Genomic DNA, 23120 nt, shown 5'->3' with positions numbered 1-23120 from the left:
CCGAGCCACTGCCTGTTCACCCCGCTATCATCCAGAAGGCGAGGTCAGTACAGGTGCATCAAAGCTGGGACCGAGAGACTGAAAAACAGCTTCTATCTCAAGGCCATCAGACTGTTAAACAGCCACCACTAACATTGAGTGGCTGCTGCCAACACACTGACACTGACTCAACTCCAGCCACTTTAATAATGGGAATTGATGGGAAATGATGTAAATATATCACTAGCCACTTTAAACAATGCTACCTTATATAATGTTACTTACCGTACATTATTCATCTCATATGCATACGTATATACTGTACTCTATATCATCAACTGCATCCTTATGTAATACATGTATCACTAGCCACTTTAACTATGCCACTTTGTTTACATACTCATCTCATATGTATATACTGTACTCGATACCATCTACTGTATCTTGCCTATGCTGCTCTGTACCATCACTCATTCATATATCCTTATGTACATATTCTTTATCCCCTTACACTGTGTATAAGACAGTAGTTTAGGAATTGTTAGTTAGATTACTTGTTGGTTATTACTGCATTGTCGGAACTAGAAGCACAAGCATTTCGCTACACTCGCATTAACATCTGCTAACCATGTGTATGCGACAAATAAAATTTGACAAATAAAATTTGATTTGATTTGATTTGATACTGCAAGTTTGCCCCCGGTGATGTGTTGTGCAGACCTCACTACCCTCTGGAGAGCCTTACGTTTGTGGGTGGAGCAGCTGCCGTACCAGGCGGTGATACAGCCCGACAGGATGCTCTCGATTGTGCATCTGTAAAAGTTTGTGACTGCTTTTGATGACAATCCAAATTTCTTCAGCCTCCTGAGGTTGAAGAGGCGCAGCTGCTCCTTCTTCACCACGCTGTCTGTGTGGGTGGACCAATTCAGTTTGTCCGTGATGTGTACGCCAAGGAACTTAAAACTTTCTACCCTCTCCACTACTGTCCCGTCGATGTGGATAAGGGGGTGCTCCCTCTGCTGTTTCCTGAAGTCCACAATCATCTCCTTTGTTTTGTTGACGTTGAGTGTGAGGTTATTTTCCTGGCACCACACTCTGTGGGCCCTCACCTCCTCCCTGTAGGACGTCTCGTCGTTGTTGGTAATCAAGCCTACCACTGTAGTGTCGTCTGCAAACTTGATGATTGAGTTGGAGGCGTGCATGGCCACGCAGTCATGGGCAAACAGGGAGTACAGGAGAGGGCTCAGAAGAGGGCTCAGTGTTGAGGATCAGCGGGGTGGAGATGCTGTTACCTACCCTCACCACCTGGGGCCGACCCGTCAGGAAGTCCAGGACCCAGTTGCACAGGGCGGGATCGAGACCCAGGGTACTATCGTGTTGCATGCTGAGCTGTAATCGATGAACAGCATTCTTACATAGGTGTTCCTCTTGTCCAGATGGGTTAGGGCAGTTTTCAGTGTGATTGCGATTGCGTCGTCTGTGGACCTATTGGGGCAATAAGCAATTTGGAGTGGGTCTAGGGTGTCAGGCAGGGTGGATGTGATATGATCCTTGTTTGTATTCGGTCATTTTTCCAGTTGCTTTGCCATGATTAAATGCAGCGGTTTGTGCTTTCATTTTTGTGCGAATGCTGCCATTAATCCACGGTTTCTGGTTGGGGAAGGTTTTAATAGTCACCGTGGGTACAACATCACCGATGCACTTGCTAATAAACTCACCGAGTCAACGTATACATCAGTGTTGTTTTCAGATGCTATCCGGGAACATATCCCAAACATATCCCTGTCCACGTGATCGAAGCAATCTTGAAGCTTGGAATCAGATTGGTCGGACCAGTGTCATGACATTGCCCTCTTTGGACACAGCGAGCACCATCCCCCTCTTTCTGTCTCCTACACCCAAGCTGCTGTGGTCAGAGAAGTCGTAAATTCTTAGAGGAGAATCTTCCTCATGGCCAGACAGTATGGAGAGAGAGTGAGTTTCATAGAGAGAACAAAGGAATTTCTTCCACCTCACAGAACTTGAGGTCCGAACAATATTCATGTTCTGGAGAATAAATAAAAGATCGGTGAAGTAACGAGCTACGAACTGGTCCATTTGGTACAATTTTGTGAAACTCATGAGACAATACAGCACATTACCATAATCTTGTTTCTACAAAGGTCTCAGTTATGAGGCTTACATCTAATTGTTGTATAGAATGAATGAGTAAAGGTGGAACTATTTGTGAAATTATGTAATGTGATTTTAAACTGTTTAATGAGGGAAACTCCAATTCCCTTTGTAGTTTAACTAAGTCAGAGGACCGCCCATGAGCACAGTTATGATCTGGCATCATGGGACAGCCCTTTTCTATGTTCCGAATAAACCCCCACCTGGGTTTTCCACTTCAGACCAGCTTACCTCAATAACGAGAGGGCCAAGGTTTGAGACCCGCCAGTACCTCTATCACAGAGGGAAATAAGGTTTAAGTAGATTACTGAATCTTTTAACCATCCCACGTGGTTAAAATCTTAGACTATCGATACTGACAGAATAAGAACAAGTCTTTGATATTAATTACTAGTCTGCAGCTAGGAATTCGGTATCATTGAACGCAAAGACCGACAACCGCATTTCTGAATGGGACCGACAACATTTCTGAATGGGGCTCTGAAGTATCCATTCTAACCACGAAAGACGGGCGGATGAACTTCCAACAGAAAGAAGGACGATTCCAACAGAGATCACGTGACACACTGAGCGTAAATATATTGATTGATTGCAATTATTCCCGAATGAGTGAGCGTTCATGTGCAAAGGATTAGCATTTCAATTGTTATAATTATCAACTTTGTAGTGTCTTTTACCTTTCGGCACCACTCAGTCTTTTGTCCACCAAGCTGCCATGCTGGTTTAGCCCACTAGGGCACATTCCCCTAACATTTCCTTGTAATCATATGTACTTTGTTTGTTTGTGTGTGCATTTCTGTGATTAATTACTTAGTTAGTAAATAAATTATCTTAGCCAATTTATATATGGATGACTCATAGTGAAGACTGGGTTTGTGCAGATAATCAACAATTTACGACGTTTGGAATGAGACTAACGTGAGGTAAAGAATAATTAATTAATCAGAAGACTAAGTGATCAGATATTAAAATAACTGAAAGTTATATTAGGAAAATTATAACTTTGTAATCTGAATATTTTCCTTGGTGCCCCAACTTCCTAGGTAATTACAGTTACGTGGTTAATTAGTTTAATCACGTAATACTAATTACAGAGAATCTTTGATAAAGACTAATCTTTAGTTTAATGATGCCAAAGACACGACACCAGCGTGGAACAGACCTGAGCATGGGCATTTCCTGTTTTAGTTTCTGTCTATAGACCGGGAGCAACAAAATGGAGTCGTGGTCAGATTTGCCAAAAGGAGGGAGAGGGAGGGCTTTGTATGCGTCGCGGAAGTTAGAGTAGCAATGATCCAGAATGCTGCCAGCTCTGGTTGCGTATTCGATATGCTGATAAAATTTGGGGAGCCTTGTTTTCAGATTAGCTTCGTTAAAATCCCCAGCTACAATAAATGCAGCCTCAGGATATGTGGCCTCCAGTTTACATAGAGTCCAATGAAGTTCTTTCAGGGCTGTCAAGGTGTCTGCTTGGGGGGGTATATACAGCTGTGATTATAATGGAAGAGAATTCTCTTGGTAGATAATGCGGTCAGCATTTGATTTTAAGGAATTCTAGGTCAGGTGAACAAAAGGACTTGAGTTCCTGTATGTTGTTATGATCACATCACGACTCGTCAATCATAAGGCACACACCCCCACCCTTCTTCTTACCATAGAGATGTTTGTTTCAGTTGGCACGATGCGTGAAGAAACTGGGTGACTGTACCTACTCTGATGACGTATCCCGAGTGAGCCATGTTTCCGTGAAACAGAGAATGTTACAATCTCTGATGTCTCTCTGGAAGGCAACCCTTGCATGAATTGTCAAGAGACTGGACATTGGCACGTAGTATACTCGGGAGCGGTGAGCGATGTGCCTGTCTACGGAGCCTGACTAGAAGGCCGCTCCATCTATCCTTTCTACGGCGCCGTTGTTTTGGGTCGCCTACTGCGATCCGATTCATTGTCCTGGGTGGTGGTCCAAAAAAAGGATCCGCTTCGGGAAAGTCGTATTCCTGGTCGTAATGTTGGTAAGTTGACGTTACTCGTACATCCAATAGTTTTTCCCGGCTGTATGTAATAAGACTTAAGATTTTCTGGGGTAACCGTGTAAGAAATAATACATAAAACAACAAAATACTGCATAGTTTTCTAAGATTGCGAAGCGAGGCGACCATCTCTGTCGACGATATCTCTCTGTTATATTTACAGTAGCTTTGATTGGACTGATCAAAAATATTAGCAAGCAGTCATCATCATGAATCAAGTTGACAATCTACTGGCAAATTCTTTTTAATTCTTGTCATATGAAGATAAATAATGAAGAGATAAAACGTGCCAGTGCTCATGGGCCATTGGACATAAACATTACACAACAAGTTGGAAATGGCAAATTCTACAATGAGTGGTTTGGAAGGAATCAGTGGCTAACTGAAAGCATTGCAAGGCAATCATTAGTCCTTTATTCAGTGGAGTGGCTGTGTGGTACAAAGTCTAAGATTAAGGGTCTCTTTTCCTAGTTTAATTTATAAATGTTCAACATTGGCCATTCTGTCAATCAAATCAAATCAAATGGTATTGGTCACATACGCATGGTTAGCAGATGTTATTGTGAATGTAGCAAAATGCTTCTGCTTCTAGACCAGCAGTAGTATCTAACAGGTAATACAGTTGAAGGCGGAAGTTTACATGCACTTAGGTTGGAGTCATTAAAACTTGTTTTTCAACCACTCCACAAATTTCTTGATAACAAACTATAGTTTTGACAAGTCGGTTAGGACATTTTTTTCTACAATTGCTTACAGACAGATTATTTCACTGTATCACAATTCCAGTGGGTCAGAAGTTTACATACACTAAGTTGACTGTGCCTTTAAACAGCTTGGAAAATTCCAGAAAATTCTGTCATAGCTTTAGAAGCTTCTGATAGGCTAATTGACATCATTTGAGTCAATTGGAGGTGTACCTGTGCATGTATTTCAAGGCCTACTGTCACGGCTGTCAAAAGAACTGGACCAAAGTGCAGCGTGGTGAGTGTACATTTTATTTTATATTAAAATGTTGCCAACAAAACAACAAATGAAAGAAACAACCGTGAAGCTTACAGGGCTAAGTGCCACAAACAAAGTTAACTACCCACACTGAAAGGAGCGAAAAAGGGCTACCTAAGTATGATTCCCAATCAGAGACAATGATAGACAGCTGTCCCTGATTGAGAACCATACCCGGCTAACACATAGAAAAACAGGGCATAACAGTACCCCCTCTCCAAAGGTGTGAATTCTGGCCCTAAAACCTGAACCTATAGGGGAGGGTCTGGGTGGGCATCTATCCGTGGTGGTGTCAAAAAGTGTTAAAAAAAGTAGAAAAAGCATGATGGGATGGGGGATTGAGAGATGGATAGAGAGAACAGTAGAGGGCTCTGAAAACTATTATTTCTGAAATAACCTATTCCTTTTGTGACTAGAGTCTAATACTTCATTTGGCACACATCAGAGGGCATGATAGGTCACCAAAAAATATTCTGAAGTGTGCCAGGTCTTGCAAATAATCTGCAGGGTCTGTAGAATTTATTTCGTGATTTTCCATGGGGGACTGAAAATCTAAATAACCTGCAACACTTTCTACCTATAAATTACATATTGGCTCATGGAGTGAAATCTGTTCTAAGTGCCGCAGTAAAAGTATTGTAGGGAATACTCAGTAGGGTCTGTAGAATCCATATATGATGTCATTTCATGGGGCTCTGAATAATACGGAGTGTTGCTGGACTTTTACTGTGGTCAAACAGCTTAAAGTGGGTTACCTGGACAATATACGGTACAAAAATAAAAAGGTACAGGAAAAATGATTGATTGTGTGTCCATAAAACCATGGTCCAGTCTACTCACAAGAGTCCCTAGAAAACAAAACAGGTGAGTTTGAAAGAAAAGCTAGGTCACAGGAAGGTTTATGTTGACAAATGAACGGTGAGACCCAGTTCAGCACCATGGACAGCTACACTTTAGAATGTTATGTTGTCACAAAATGTGGCAAATACACTATATATACTAAAGTATGTGGACACACCTTCAAATTAGTGGATTTGGTTATTTCAGCCACCCCAGTTGCTGACAGGTGTATAAAATCGAGCACACGGCCATGCAATCTCCATAGACAAACATTGGCAGTAGAAAGGCCTTACTGAAGAGCTCATAGACTTTCAATGTGGCACCGTCATAGGATGCCACCTTTCCAACAAGTCAGTTCGTCAAATTTCTGCCCTGCTGGAAGCGCATAGCACGTAAAATGGTCTGTCCTCGGCTGCAACACTCACTACCGAGTTCCAAACTGCCTCTGGCTTCACCATCTGGCAGTCCAATAGACAAATATGGGTTTGGCAGATTTCAGGAGAACACTAACTGCCCGAATGCATAGTGACAACTGTAAAGTTTGGTGGATGAGGAATAATGGTCTGGGGCTGTTTTCGTGGTTCAGGCTAGGCCCCTTAGTCCATTGAAAGGAAATCTTAATGCTTCAGCATACAATTACATTTGGACAATTCTGTGCTTCCAACTTTGTGGCAACAGTTTGGGGAAGGTTCTTTACTATTTCAGCATGACAATGCTCCAGTGCACAGAGCAAGGTCCATACAACAATGGTTTGTCAAGATCGGTGAGGAAGAACTTGACTGGCCTGCACAGAGCCCTGACCTTAGTGTACGTGGCCCAAAAGCATAGTAATGTGATTTCATATTTTAGTCACTGTAAGACCACACACTGGTAAAGAGAAAATGTTACTACAGTACCCGTCTCAAATAAACTGGGGTGGAAAATACTCAGTTGAGGTTCTACGAACCAAATGTTTTCAGTTTTTCCGGGGGGCTGTGTCGAACAGCCTGCTGGTTATTACTACATTTAATCCTGCATGTCATATTAATTCCAAAACAATACATTAATTGACTGTTTTTGTGTTGAACATGATTTGGAAAAACAAAAAAGGGTGTATAAAGTGACATTCCATACACGACTTCCATGCACTCTCGCCTTGCGCTAATGGAAGTGCCAAATACAGATTATTAGCAGGGGATTAATTAAGAAGCCCACTGCTTCAAAGACTGCAACAATGATGGACTGTCATACCTATATTACTGTGACATATTTATTCCATTGCTAGTGATTCCATTGCTAGTGACAACAAGATTAAATTAAACAGAATGGTACAAACAGAGAATGTAAATGATGCTGAGGTTCAAAATCTAATACCTGTGGATAGTTTAAATGAGGGAACGTCAACTGCTCAGAGACGACCCCCAAAATGTACACACTTTTGAGGATAAAAAACCTGCTTCTTATTTTCATCCTGATGTAGCCACGTTCATATGAGGAAGTGTCAGTGGTGCAGCTCAATCAAATCTCAGACACCCAAGATATCAGCCTGGTCTCATAGACTAGACGTAACATTAAAATCTGCACACTGAAACGTGTATATGTTACCTTTGACATGGTTACATAAGACAGATGGTTACTTAAGGCAAAAACGAAATTGTGTGCCTGGTCGGGATGAATGGGTTGGCGTATAACGCAAATGTCCAGCAGCCCAACGGTTGCGAGGTCGAAGCTCATCACGGACAACTTTTATTTGATCTAATTAGCAACTTTTCAAGTACTTACTAATTTGTAGCTACTTTGAAACGACTTAGCATGTTAGCTAACCCTAACCCTTATAGCTAACAATCAATCAATCAATCAATGAAATTAATTTATAAATGTATAAATTTATAAATGTCACTAAGTGCTGTACAGAAACTCAGCCTAATACCCCACAAACAGCAAGCAATGCAGATGTAGAAGCACGGTGGCTAGCAAAAACTCCCTAGAAAGACCAGAACCTAGGAAGAAACCAAGAGAGGAACCAGGCTCTGAGGGATGGCCAGTCCTCTTCTGGCTATGCCAGGTGGAGATTGAACATCTTGACCATAATCTCTTATAAACGTTCATAGATGACCAGCAGGGTCAGATAATAATAATAATCACAGTGGTTGTAGAGGATGCAACAGGTCAGCACCTCAGGAGTAAATGTCAGTTGGATTTTCATAGCCAATCATTCAGAGTTAGAGACAGTAGGTGCGGTAGAGAGAGAGTCCAAACCAGCAGGTCCAGGACAAGGTAGCACGTCCAGTGAACAGGTCAGGGTTCCATTGCCGCAGGCAGAACAGTTGAAACTGGAGCAGCAGCATGACCAGGTGGACTGGGGACAGCAAGGAGTCATCAGACCAGGTAGTCCTGAGGCATGGTCCTAGTGCTCAGGTCCTCTGAGAGAAGAGAGAAAGAGAGAGAAAAGGACAGAGAGAGATAATTAGAGGGAGCATACTTAAATTCACACAGGACTCCGGATGAGACCCCCTAAACATAAACTATTGCAGCATAAATACTGGAGGCTGAGACAGGAGGGGTCGGGAGACACTGTGGCCATGTCCAATGATACCCCCGGACAGGGCCAAACAGGCAGGTTATAACCCCACCACTTTGCCAAAGCACAGCCCACACACCACTAGAGGGATATCTTCAACCACCAACCTACTACCCTGAGACAAGGCCGAGTATAGCCCATGAAGATCTCCCCCACGGCACGAACCCGAGAGGGGCGCCAACCAGGACAGGAAGATCATGTCAGTGACTCAACCCATCACTCAAGTGATGCCCCCTCCTAGGGACGGCATGGAAGAGCACCAGTAAGCCATTGACTCAAGCCCCGTAATAGGGCTAGAGGCAGAGAATCCCAGTGGAGAGAGGGGAACTGGCCAGGCAGAGACAGCAAGGGTGGTTTGTCACTCCAGTGCCTTTCCGTTCACCTTCACACCCCTGGGCTAGACTACACTCAATCATAGGACCTAATGAAGAGATGAGTCTTCAATAAAGACTTAAAGGTCGAGACCGAGTTTGCGTCTCTCACATGGATAGGCAGACCATTCCATAAAAATGGAGCTTTTAATGATGATAAATACAATCCACCTGTGTGTAATCAAGTCTCCGTATAAATGCACCTGCACTGTGATAGTCTCAGATGTCCGTTAAAAGCGCAGAGAGCATCATGAAGAACAAGGAACACACCAGGCAGGTCCGAGATACTGTTGTGAAGAAGTTTAAAGCTGGATTTGGATACAAAAAGATTTCCAAAGCTTTAAACATCCCAAGGAGCACTGTGCAAGCGATAATATTGAAATGGAAGGAGTATCAGACCACTGCAAATCTACCAAGACCTGGCCTTCCCCCTAAACTTTCAGCTCATACAAGGAGAAGACTGATCAGAGATGCAGCCAAGAGGCCCATGATCACTCTGGATGAACTGCAGAGATCTACAGCTGAGTTGGGAGACTCTGTCCATAGGACAGCCTCCAGTATTTATGCTGTAGTAGTTTATGTGTCGGGGGGCTGGGGTCAGTTTGTTATATCTGGAGTACTTCTCCTGTCCAATTCGGTGTCCTGTGTGAATCTAAGTGTGCGTTCTCTAATTCTCTCCTTCTCTCTCTCGGAGGACCTGAGCCCTAGGACCATGCCCCAGGACTACCTGACATGATGACTCCTTGCTGTCCCCAGTCCACCTGGCCGTGCTGCTGCTCCAGTTTCAACTGACCTGAGCCCTAGGACCATGCCCCAGGACTACTTGACATGATGACTCCTTGCTGTCCCCAGTCCACCTGGCCGTGCTGCTGCTCCAGTTTCAACTGTTCTGCCTTATTATTATTCGACCATGCTGGTCATTTATGAACATTTGAACATCTTGGCCATGTTCTGTTATAATCTCTACCCGGCACAGCCAGAAGAGGACTGGCCACCCCACATAGCCTGGTTCCTCTCTAGGTTTCTTCCTAGGTTTTGGCTTTTCTAGGGAGTTTTTCCTAGCCACCGTGCTTCTACACCTGCATTGCTTGCTGTTTGGGGTTTTAGGCTGGGTTTCTGTACAGCACTTTGAGATATCAGCTGATGTACGAAGGGCTATATAAATAAATTTGATTTGATTTGATTTAGGACAACAATCAGTCGTATATTGCACAAATCTGGCCTTTATGGAAGAGTGGCAAGAAGAAAGCCATTTCTTAAAGATATCCATAAAAAGTGTTGTTTAAAGTTTGCCACAAGCCACCTGGGAGACACACCAAACATGTGGAAGAAGGTGCTCTGGTCAGATGAAACCAAAATTGAACTTTTTGGCAACAATGCAAAACGTTATGTTTGGCTTAAAAGCAACACAGCTCATCACCCTGAACACACCATACCCACTGTCAAACATGGTGGTGGCAGCATCATGGTTTGGGCCTGCTTTTCTTCAGCAGGGACAGGGAAGATGGTTAAAATTGATGGGAAGATGGATGGAGCCAAATACAGGACCATTCTGGAAGAAAACCTGATGGAGTCTGCAAAAGACCTGAGACTGGGACGGAGATTTGTCTTCCAACAAGACAATGATCCAAAACATAAAGCAAAATCTACAATGGAATGGTTCAAAAATAAACATATCCAGGTGTTAGAATGGCCAAGTCAAAGTCCAGACCTGAATCCAATCGATAATCTGTGGAAAGAACTGAAAACTGCTGTTCACAAATGCTCTCCATCCAACCTCACTGAGCTCGAGCTGTTTTGCAAGGAGGAATGGGAAAAAATTTCAGTCTCTCGATGTGCAAAACTGATAGAGACATACCCCAAGCAACTTACAGCTGTAATCGCAGCAAAAGGTGGCACTACAAAGTATTAACTTAAGGGGGCTGAATAATTTTGCACGCCCAATTTTTCAGTTTTTGATTTGTTAAAAAAGTTTGAAATATCCAATAAATGTCGTTCCACTTCATGATTGTGTCCCACTTGTTGTTGATTCTTCACAAAAAAATACAGTTTTATATATTTATGTTTGAAGCCTGAAATGTGGCAAAAGGTCGCAAAGTTCAAGGGGGCCGAATACTTTTGTAAGGCACTGTATGTTCGGCAGGACCAAATCAGAAAGAAAAGTAGGAGCAAGCCCATGTAATGCTTTGTAGGTTAGCAGTAAAACCTTGAAATCAGCCCTAGCCTTAACAGGAAGCCAGTGTTAAGAGGCTAGCACTGGAGTAATACGATTACATTTTTGGGTTCTAACCCTTCCCCTAACCCTAACCTTAATATAACTCCTTAACTTAACCCTAACCTTAACCCTAACCCCTAGCCTAGCTAACATTAGCCAGCTAGCTTACGTTAGCCACCTACCTAGAATTCGTAACATATTGCACATTTTGCAAATTCATAACATATAATACAAATTGTAATTCTTAACATATCATACGAAATGGGTGATGGACATCCATTACATTTACATTTACATTTAAGTCATTTGGCAGACGCTCTTATCCAGAGCGACTTACAAATTGGTGAATTCACCTTATGACATCCAGTGGAACAGCCACTTTACAATAGTGCATCTAAATCATTTAAGGGGGGTGAGAAGGATTACTTTATCCTATCCTAGGTATTCCTTGAAGAGGTGGGGTTTCAGGTGTCTCCGGAAGGTGGTGATTGACTCCGCTGTCCTGGCGTCGTGAGGGAGTTTGTTCCACCATTGGGGGGCCAGAGCAGCGAACAGTTTTGACTGGGCTGAGCGGGAACTGTACTTCCTCAGTGGTAGGGAGGCGAGCAGGCCAGAGGTGGATGAACGCAGTGCCCTTGTTTGGGTGTAGGGCCTGATCAGAGCCTGGAGGTACTGCGGTGCCGTTCCCCTCACAGCTCCGTAGGCAAGCACCATGGTCTTGTAGCGGATGCGAGCTTCAACTGGAAGCCAGTGGAGAGAGCGGAGGAGCGGGGTGACGTGAGAGAACTTGGGAAGGTTGAACACCAGACGGGCTGCGGCGTTCTGGATGAGTTGTAGGGGTTTAATGGCACAGGCAGGGAGCCCAGCCAACAGCGAGTTGCAGTAATCCAGACGGGAGATGACAAGTGCCTGGATTAGGACCTGCACCGCTTCCTGTGTGAGGCAGGGTCGTACTCTGCGGATGTTGTAGAGCATGAACCTACAGGAATGGGCCACCGCCTTGATGTTAGTTGAGAACGACAGGGTGTTGTCCAGGATCACGCCAAGGTTCTTAGCGCTCTGGGAGGAGGACACAATGGAGTTGTCAACCGTGATGGCGAGATCATGGAACGGGCATCCTTCCCCGGGAGGAAGAGCAGCTCCGTCTTGCCGAGGTTCAGCTTGAGGTGGTGATCCGTCATCCACACTGATATGTCTGCCAGACATGCAGAGATGCGATTCGCCACCTGGTCATCAGAAGGGGGAAAGGAGAAGATTAATTGTGTGTCGTCTGCATAGCAATGATAGGAGAGACCATGTGAGGTTATGACAGAGCCAACTTGACTTGGTGTATAGCGAGAATAGGAGAGGGCCTAGAACAGAGCCCTGGGGGACACCAGTGGTGAGAGCGCGTGGTGAGGAGACAGATTCTCGCCACGCCACCTGGTAGGAGCGACCTGTCAGGTAGGACGCAATCCAAGCGTGGGCCGCGCCGGAGATGCCCAACTCGGAGAGGGTGGAGAGGAGGATCTGATGGTTCACAGTATCGAAGGCAGCCGATAGGTCTAGAAGGATGAGAGCAGAGGAGAGAGAGTTAGCTTTAGCAGTGCGGAGCGCCTCCGTGATACAGAGAAGAGCAGTCTCAGTTGAATGACTAGTCTTGAAACCTGACTGATTTGGATCAAGAAGGTCATTCTGAGAGAGATAGCGGGAGAGCTGGCCAAGGACGGCACGTTCAAGAGTTTTGGAGAGAAAAGAAAGAAGGGATACTGGTCTGTAGTTGTTGACATCGGAGGGATCGAGTGTAGGTTTTTTCAGAAGGGGTGCAACTCTCGCTCTCTTGAAGACGGAAGGGACGTAGCCAGCGGTCAGGGATGAGTTGATGAGCGAGGTGAGGTAAGGGAGAAGGTCTCCGGAAATGGTCTGGAGAAGAGAGGAGGGGATAGGGTCAAGCGGGCAGGTTGTTGGGCGGCCGGCCGTCACAAGAAGCGAGATTTCATCTGGAGAGAGAGGGGAGAAAGAGGTCAGAGCACAGGGTAGGGCAGTGTGAGCAGAACCAGCGGTGTCGTTTGACTTAGCAAACGAGGATCGGATGTCGTCGACCTTCATTTCAAAATGGTTGACGAAGTCATCTGCAGAGAGGGAGGGGGGGGGGGGATTCAGGAGGGAGGAGAAGGTGGCAAAGAGCTTCCTAGGGTTAGAGGCAGATGCTTGGAATTTAGAGTGGTAGAAAGTGGCTTTAGCAGCAGAGACAGAGGAGGAAAATGTAGAGAGGAGGGGGTGAAAGGATGCCAGGTCCGCAGGGAGGCGAGTTTTCCTCCATTTCCGCTCGGCTGCCCGGAGCCCTGTTCAGTGAGCTCGCAATGAGTCGTCGAGCCACGGAGCGGGGGGGGAGGACCGAGCCGGCCTGGAGGATAGGGGACATAGAGAGTCAAAGGATGCAGAAAGGGAAGAGAGGAGGGTTGAGGAGGCAGAATCAGGAGATAGGTTGGAGAAGGTTTGATCAGAGGGAAGAGATGATAGGATGGAAGAGGAGAGAGTAGCGGGGGAGAGAGAGCGAAGGTTGGGACGGCGCGATACCATCCGAGTAGGGGCAGTGTGGGAAGTGTTGGATGAGAGCGAGAGGGAAAAGGATACAAGGTAGTGGTCGGAGACTTGGAGGGGAGTTGCAATGAGGTTAGTGGAAGAACAGCATCTAGTAAAGATGAGGTCGAGCGTATTGCCTGCCTTGTGAGTAGGGGGGGAAGGTGAGAGGGTGAGGTCAAAAGAGGAGAGGAGTGGAAAGAAGGAGGCAGAGAGGAATGAGTCAAAGGTATGAATACATACTATATGAAATGTAACATATACTAAATGGAGTGTCTTGGGTTGACATACAGAATAATACGAAATGCTCTGAGACCAGGTCGATTGACACCATACAGATTCTACAGACCCTACTGAGTAATCCCCATCCCACTTTTACATCGGGACAAAGAACAGTTTTTTCTCTATAAGCCAATATGTAATGCATATACTGTGATTTGTGTGAGAATATGAATATGATATATTACTATTAGAACAAAAGGCTTGTAGGAAAACTAACAACGCTGCTCTAACAAATAGAATAACTCCTCTGTGCTTGGAATGGAATCCCTTATGCTAGCTAGCCCTTTATCGTGTTCCATTACATTACACATACGAGTCATTGGTTGAAGGCGTCTTCTGTATGGGGAGTTTAAGAGCCTCAACGCTCGGTCTGAACAGTCTGAGCATATGGACCTTATCTTTCATATCAGTGAGAAATCTTTTTTTTTAAACAAAAGGATAAAGTGATACACACTTTTATAGGGTTCGGGTTCCCACTCTCACATATTTCCATGTTACAACACTTGTTTACAGAAAACAGATGGAAGACAGAGTGGACTACCTGTGCTAATTAGCTATCTGCGTCTCCTAACACCTGTGTAAACGGAAAACGGACGTCACAAAGGTGTTGTCATTGAAAACCGAGGACCGAGTTTTGGAAACCCTGCTCTAAAAGATACCTCTTCTTCTCTGGTCGTCATTCAGATCATACCCTTGTAGACTAATCTAGTCTCCCTCTAGTTTTAATCATGGAACAGACCTATCTGGACTTGCTACTGTTGGAATACCAGCTGTAATATCAGTGTCATAAGACCTGGGGAAGAAGTGGCTGGCTGGCTGGCTGGAATGTTGGAGTTTGCTACATGAGAGACAGGCTGGTTTTGTTTCAGCATCCCCAGCAGCTGTGTGTGTGGGTGTGTGTCCCCATCTCTTGTCACCACAGCCCATGCAGACCGTGGACCAGTGTTACCTGATAGCCCCAGACCAGCCAGCACCTGGCCTCTCTGCCCGGCTCCAATATGTGTATCTGAGTTATAGGCTCCCGTGTAACCACTCATGTCCATAAAAAGCATTCATATCGACTAGAGAGTAAGAAATACATATTATATTTCATAGCTGCACTGTAGAGAAATATGAATGAAACATTTGTCCATTTCTCCAACCATTTGCCCTTACACATTCCTGTAGTATCGGTGTCTGGTGAGTAGCATCCATTCAAACAGGAGATGATTGACTCTTTTTAACTGTATCCCCCAGTGGAAGCCTTTTGTGCATTCTCCTCAGAGTTTAAGTGTGAGAGGGATGCGTTAGCGTACGTGATAGAAGAGCTCAAGCTGAGCGATGTGTTTGGATGTCAGTGGAGGGGACTGAGCATTTGCAGAAACAGCTTCACAGCTGGTTGGCTGGTTGGCTGGCTGCAGGAAGTTAGGGGCATGGGTAAGTCCTCCTGCAGTCATGGAAAGAAAATGAGTAAACAGAAATTCCTAGATTCTACACACAGATTCTAATTCTATTCTATGATTCTTACTCTATGGTTCAAATTCTCAGACTCTGGCAGAGAGAACTAAGGTGTGTGAGACTGGGCAGGTGTTACTGGACAAGAAGTACATGGTGGGCATGGCCAAGGCAGGGGTTTGGAAGGAGTAACAGGCTGTACAGGCTGATGGAACATGACCCTCACTCAGCCATGAATGCAGGACAGACTGCTGCATGCTCCCCTTTACAGAGTAGGTAAGTACTCCCTCTTGAGAGTCTGGTTGTCCTCAAGGTTTCTTCCTACTAGGGAGATTTTCCTTGGCACTGCCACTTGTGCTTGCTCTTAAGTTGTTTAGGCCCTTTCAGATAAATCCCACTTGGAGCTTCTCTTTTTCTAGTTATACACACAAGTGTGTGTGTCTCTGGCATTGAATGAGTCTGGCATTTCTGCATGCCTCTTCTTGTCTTGCATTAGAAAATAACTTCTGGAACAAACTGTCTTTCCCATTTAGGACATGTGCTCATTATCTTTTTTTTAATGATTAATGATAGAAATACAATTCCATACACACAAAAAGCTTATTTCTGTCAAATGTTGTGCGCAAATCGTTTACATCCCTGTTAGTGAACATTTATTCTTTGCAAAGATAATTCATCCACCTGACAGGTGTGGCATATCAAGAAGCTGATAAAACAGCATGATCATTACACATTTGCACCTTGGGCTGGGGACAATAAAAGGCTATTCTAAAATATGCGGTTTTGTCACACAAAACAATGCCACAGATGTCTCAAGTGTTGACAGAGTGTGCAATTGGCATGCCGAATGGAGGAATATTCACCAGAACTGTTGCCAGAGAATTGAACGTTCATTTCTCTACCACAAGCCGCTTCCAACGTCATTTCAGAGAATTTGGAAGTACGTCCAACCGCCTCACAACCACAGACCACGTGCAGGCATCGTGTGGGAGAGCGGTTTGCTGATGTCAACTTTGTGAACAGAGTGCCCCATAGTGGGGGTGGGGTTACGGTATGGGCAGACATAAACTATACACAACAAACACAATAAAATTTTATCGATGGCAATTTGAATGCACAGAGATACCTTGACGAGCTCCTGAAGGCTCATTGTCGTGCCATTCATCTGCCGCCGGTGTCAATGGTGTATTATAGGCGAAGTCAGGTGCAGGAGAGCAGAGTATAATGAACAGGCACACTTTTATTATAGTTCCAAAAACGAGAGCACTACATAAATCAAACACGCTCAAAAAACGGAACATAAAAGTAAAGAGTGTAAACTAACACCACATAACATGAAACAATTACACACAAAACATGATAGAAAACAGAGGGTTAAATACAAGTAGAATGATTGGGGAAATGAAAACCAGGTGTGTATGGAACAAGACAAAACAAATGGATATATGAAAAATGGAGCGAAAAGCCGGTGACGTCGATCACCGAACGCCACCCGAACAAGGAGAGGAGCCGACTTCGGCGGAAGTCGTGACAGCCGGCACCTCATATTTCAGCATGATAATGCACGGCCCCATGTCGCAAGGCTCTGTACACAATTCCTGGAAGCTGAAAATGTCCCAGTTCTTCCATGTCCTGCATACTCACCAGGCATGTCACCCATTGAGGTGGTTTGGGATATTCTGGATTGACGTGTACGACAGCGTGTTCCAGTTCCCGCCAACATCCAGCAACTTTGCACAGTCATTGAAATTGAGTGGGACAATATTCCACAGGCCACAATCAACAGCCTGATCAACTCTATGAGGCAAATGGTGGTCACACCAGATACTGACTGGCCTTCTGATCCACGCCCATATCTGTGACCAACATGTGTATATCTGTATTCCCAGTCATGTGAAATCCATAGATTAGGGCCGAATGAATTTATTTAAATTGACTGATTTCCATATGTGAACTGTAACTCAGCAAAATCTTTGAAGTTGTTGCATGTTGCATTTCTATTTTTATTCAATATAGATATTTCTCTTCTTTCTCTCTCTCAACTGCTGAGTTGTCTGCCATTCTGAGGGATAAGTTCCTGAAGTTTTCAAAGTGTCTCTCTGCTGACGGAAAGTTAACAGGCACACTGAACAAACTGAACCCTCCAGTACAACACATGTATTATGAGATGACAGTTTTGCCCTAATAGGTGTATATCCATTCAGTGTGTGGACTACAAGACCATGTCCCGGAGCCCAGTGTTTGAGTGCTACTGTGATCTGGCTGTTCAGCTACAGAGAGTAGATCTGCTATCTCTGACCAGAGAGGAGAAACTAGCCTTCGTCATCAACACCTACAATGCTCTGGTCATCCTCCGGCTGGGAGCCCCAACCAACACGTGGCAGAGGTCCAGGGTAAGAGAACCATCTAGGATTGTGTGAAAGACAACACATAATACTCTATTCAGCAATGACATTTATTTGTTCCTGTGTGTTGTTTGCAGTTCTTTATCTACGAGAGCTGCCTGATCGGGGGAGAGGTGTTCACGATGCAGGACACAGAGAACGGAGTTGAGGGGGAACAGAAATGGCGTCGCACGGCTTCTCAGGCCCTTCTCTAAGACTGACCCTCGCTTACAGGTACACTACTCATCTGGACAGAATAAACTGCTCAACTCATTATCATTCCTCTGGCTACATTTATTTATCTGATTTACTGGTGAAATGTGTTTTTCTAGGAACAATCTATGACAGTGGTTGCATTGTTGATTGTGGTTGTTCTCTGCTTGTCCACTAGGTGGCTCTCCCAGACAATGAGCCTCTAATCCATCTGGCTCTGAATTGTGAAGCTAAAGACTGTCCACCCATCAAAACATAGACTCCACAGGTAACACACTGGGGTTTTACACTGCAAATACTGTAAATGTAGTGGCACAGATTCATTTGTTTTGAAGACCAGGGTCAGTATTTTCTGAGAATGGAGTTGTGTGAGTAAAGCCACATGGTGTCCTCTATGATAAAACAGGACATCGATAGTCAGCTGCGCATGGCGGCCGAGGCCTTCCAGAAGATCGATGAAGTCTATGTGGTAGATTCTGGGAAGTGAGAGGTTAGTCTCAGACAGTCTCAAGTGTTACAAGGCAGACTTCGGAGACACGGATGAGAAGGCACCCCAACACTGACCTTTTACCTTTAACTGGACAGTCTCTTATCTCCTGTCCTAACCCAGCCTTGCCCTGTCTCTCCTTCAGCTGTTGAAATGGATCCTGGAGCACATGGGGAGTCTTCCAAGTGGTCCAGCCTTCAGAGTGTCCTCTCCTGGGAAGATCAAAGTCACCTACTGTACCTGTCCTAAAACTGGAGCACCAACAGCTTTCACTAAGGCAGAGCAACAAGCCATAGAAACACACAGCAACACAGAAAAACAAAGTTAAGCCTGCAGACACTTCTATCCTCAGTAAAGAGGTCTGTGTGTCTAGCCCTAATCCTTTCTTCCTGTATCTCCCCCTCTGCACTTCTACACTATGTGAACCTACAGTGCATTCTGAACGTATTCAGACCCCTTGACTTTTTCCACATTTTGTTACGTTACAGCCTTATTCTAAAATTAATTTATATGGTCTGTTAGTTTTAAACCATTTCAGCATATACAGCTCGCGCTGCAAGTATACCAGTATTGTAGTTTTAAACAATTTTAACATGTAGCCACCGCTCTACACTTTCTGGTCTGGTATGGTAATTCCTCGGCGAGTCCTTTTAAGCACTCGCCTTGGAGGGCGGTTCCCATCACGTTGCCAAAATGTCTATACCCGCGTTGTCACTGACTCAGCAAAAGCATACATGAAAAACAAATACCTTATTTAGAAGGCTAAAATCACATTTCATCTTCTCACAAATAGTTTCATATTTATTCATATAAGTTTTACAACATCTACATGTAAATCTGATAACTGGGGCGTATATTTTCAGAGATACAGTTATTTACCATCCTTAATGATATCAGAAAACAAACTTTTGACAGGATTTATTGTTTGGATCTCAACCAACCATTCCAGACGTTTGTATTTGAAAACTAATGTTCCAATGCCAAATCCTTCTACACACATCAGATTCCGTTGTTCAGTACTGCAGGTCCAGAGAGAGTTTACGACTGGTTGTTAAAGTCATAAGACTGGCCCACTTCCCCTCTTCCTCTCTGGTGGGTGAGAGGGGGGGACTCTATGATCCTCAACCAGGAAGGAAAGTCATGACACCAGAGATGTTCGATCGGTTCAAGTCCAAGCTTTGGCTGGGCCACTCAAGGACATTCAGAGACTTTTTCAAAGCCACTCCTGTGTTGTCTTGGCTGTGTGCTTGTGGGTTGTTGTCCTGTTGGATGGTAAACCTTCGCCCCAGTCTGAGGTCCTGAGCACTCTGGCGCAGGTTTTTATCAAGAATCTCTCTGTGCGTTGCCTTGATCCTGACTAGTCCCCCAGTCCCTGCCACTGAAAAACATCCCCACAGCATGATGCTGCCACCACCATGCTTCACCGTAAAGAGGATGCCAGGTTTCCCCCAGACGTGACGCTTGGCATTCGGGCCAAAGAGTTCAATCTTGGTTTCATCAGACCAGAGAATCTTGTTTCTCGTGGTCTGAGAGTCCTTTAGGTGCCTTTTGGTAAACTCCAAGCGGGTTGTCATGTGCCTTTAACTGAGGAGTGGCTTCCGCCTGGCTCCTCTTCCTAAAAGGCTTGATTGGTGGAGTACTGCAGATATGGTTGTCCTTCTGGAAGTTTCTCCCATCTCCACAGAGGAACTCTGGAGCTCTGTCAGCGCCACCGGAGGAGAAGGTGCCGGAGAGGTCTTCTAGTGAGGCTTCGGATGCATGCACACCACCCACAGCTATCGAGTATATTACTCGCTAATGTCCAGTCCCTAGTTAACAAAGTCGACAAAATTAGGGCAAGAGTTGCATTCCAAAGATATATCCGGGATTGTAACATACTCTGTTTTATGGAAACATGGCTTGCTTGGGACATGCTGTCGGAGTCAGTGCAGCCAACAGGATTTTCAGTGCATCGCGCCGACAGGAATAAACATCTCTCCGGTAAGAAGAAGGGAGGGGGTGTATGTTTCATGATTACCGACTCATGGTATAATTGTAAAAACACACAGGAATTCAAGCCCTTTTGTTCACCTGACCTAGAATTCCTCACAATCAAATGCCGACCGTATTATCTCCCAAGAGAACTCTCCTCCGTTATTGTCACAGTCGTGTATATCAAGACGGCCATCAAGGAACTTCACTGGACTTTAGCAAACTGGAAACCACATATCCTGAGGCTGCATTTATTGTAGCTGGGGATTTTAATAAAGCTAGTTTGAGAACAAGGCTACCTAAATTCTATCAGCATATTGACTGCAGTACATGAGCGAGTAACACGCTTGACCATTGCTACTCTAATTTCCGCAATGAATACAAGGCCCTCCCCCGCCTTCCTTTTGGCAAATCTGACCATGACCATGAAACTTAAATAGGAAGAACCTGTGCTAAGGTCTATCCAACGCTGGTCTGACCAATTGGATTCCATGCTTCATGATTTCCTCAATCACATGGACTGGGATATGTTCCAGGTAGCCCCAGATAAAAACATTGACGTATACGCTGACTCGGTGAGTGAGTTTATAAGGAAGTGTATAGGAGATGTTGTACCCACTGTGACCATTAAAACCTTCCCTAACCAGAAACTGTGGATTGATGGCAGCATTTACGCAAACTGAAAGCACGTACCACCGCATTTAATCATGGCAAGTCAACTGGAAATATGGTTGAATACAATCAGTGTAGTTATTCCCTCCGTAAGGCAATCAAACAAGCAAAGTGTCAGTATAGAGACAAAGTGGAGTCGCAATTCCATGACTCAAACATGAGACGTATGTGGCAGGGTCTACAATCACGGATTACAAAAAGAAAAACAGCCCCGTCACAGACATCGACATCTTGCTTTCAGACAAATTAAACAACTTTTTTGCCCGCTTTGAGGTCAATACAGTGCCACCGACGCAAACTTCTACCAAAGACTGTGGGCACTCCTTCTTCGTGGCCGACGTGAGTATAACATTTAAACGTATTAACCCTCGCAAGGCAGACGGCCCAGACAGCATCCCTAACCGCGTCCTCAGAGCATGGGCAGACCAGGTGGTGAAGGTAGGAAACAACATCTCCACTCCGCTGATCCTCAACACTGGAGCCCCACAAGGGTGTGTTCTCAGCCCCCTCCTGTAATCCTTGTTCACCCACGACTGCAGGGCCATGCACGCCTCCAACTCAATCATCAAGATTGCAGATGACACAACAGTGGTAGGATTGATTACCAACAACGACGAGACAGCCTACAGGGAGGAGGTGAGTGACCTCCGAGTGTGGTGTCAGGAAAATAACCTCTCACTCAATGTCAGCAAAACAAAATAAATGATTGTGGACTTCAGGCAACAGCAAAGGTAGCAACCCCCTATCCACATGGACGGGACAACAGTGGAGAAGGTGGAAAGTTTTAAGTTCCTCGGTGTACATATCACTGACAAACTAAAATGGTCCACACACACACAAACAGTGTGGTGAAGACGGCGCAACAGAGCCTCTTCAACCTCAGGAGGCTAAAAAAATTTGGCTTGTCACTGAAAACCCTCACAAACTTTTCCAGATGCGCAATCGAGAGGATCCTGTTGGGCTGTATCACCGACTGGTACGGCAACTGCACCACCCACAACCGCAGGGCTCTCCAGAGGTTGGTCTTGGTAGATTTGCAGTGGTCTGATACTCCTTCCATTTCAATATTATCGCTTGCACAGTGCTCCTTGGGATGTTTAAAGCTTGGGAAATATTTTTGTATCCAAATCCGGCTTTAAACTTCTTCACAACAGTATCTCGGACCTGCTTGGTGTGTTTCTTGTTCTTCATGATGCTCTCTGCGCTTTTAATGGACCTCTGAGACTATCACAGTGCAGGTGCATTTATACGGAGACTTGATTACACACAGGTGGATTGTATTTATCATCATTAGTCATTTAGGTCAACATTGGATCCTTCAGAGATCCTCACTGAACTTCTGGAGAGAGTTTGCTGCACTGAAAGTAAAGGGGCTGAATAATTTTGCACGCCCAATTTTTCAGTTTTTGATTTGTTAAAAAAGTTTGAAATATCCAATAAATGTCGTTCCACTTCATGATTGTGTCCCACTTGTTAATGATTCTTCACAAAAAAATAGTTTTATATCTTTATGTTTGAAACCTGAAATGTGGCAAAAGGTCGCAAAGTTCAAGGGGGCCGAATACTTTCGCAAGGCACTGTATCTCACATTCCATCTCATATGTATATACTGTACTGTCTATTGCGTCTTAGACGCTCTGTCACTGTTCATTCATATCATTTTATATTTATATATTCTTATCCCATTCCTTTACTAGATTGTGTGTATTAGGTTTTGTTGTAGAATTCTTAGATATTAGGTTTTGTTGTGGAATTGTTAGATATTACCTGTTAGATACTGCTGCACTGTCGGATCTAGAAGCATAAGCATTTCACTAGATGTGTATGCGACCAATAAAATTTGATTTGATTTTAATTCTTTGACCTCGTGGCTTGGTTTTTACTCTGACATGCCATGTCAAATCATGTCCAATCAAATTAATTTACCACTGGTAGGCTTCAATCAA

The 23120-nt window shown here is 44.5% G+C and overlaps 1 pseudogene; it reads left to right on the top strand.

Moving 5' to 3' along the window:
* Positions 1-8722: 8722 nt before the first annotated feature.
* On the top strand, positions 8723-18807 carry LOC135546839 (uncharacterized; annotated as a pseudogene).
* The last annotated feature ends 4313 nt before the right edge of the window (positions 18808-23120 follow it).

Source organism: Oncorhynchus masou, chromosome 10 (genome assembly GCF_036934945.1).
Source record: "Oncorhynchus masou masou isolate Uvic2021 chromosome 10, UVic_Omas_1.1, whole genome shotgun sequence".
Taxonomy (NCBI): domain Eukaryota; kingdom Metazoa; phylum Chordata; class Actinopteri; order Salmoniformes; family Salmonidae; genus Oncorhynchus; species Oncorhynchus masou.
Note: the sequence above shows the minus strand (reverse complement) of the source record. Positions and strands in the feature narration are given on the sequence as shown.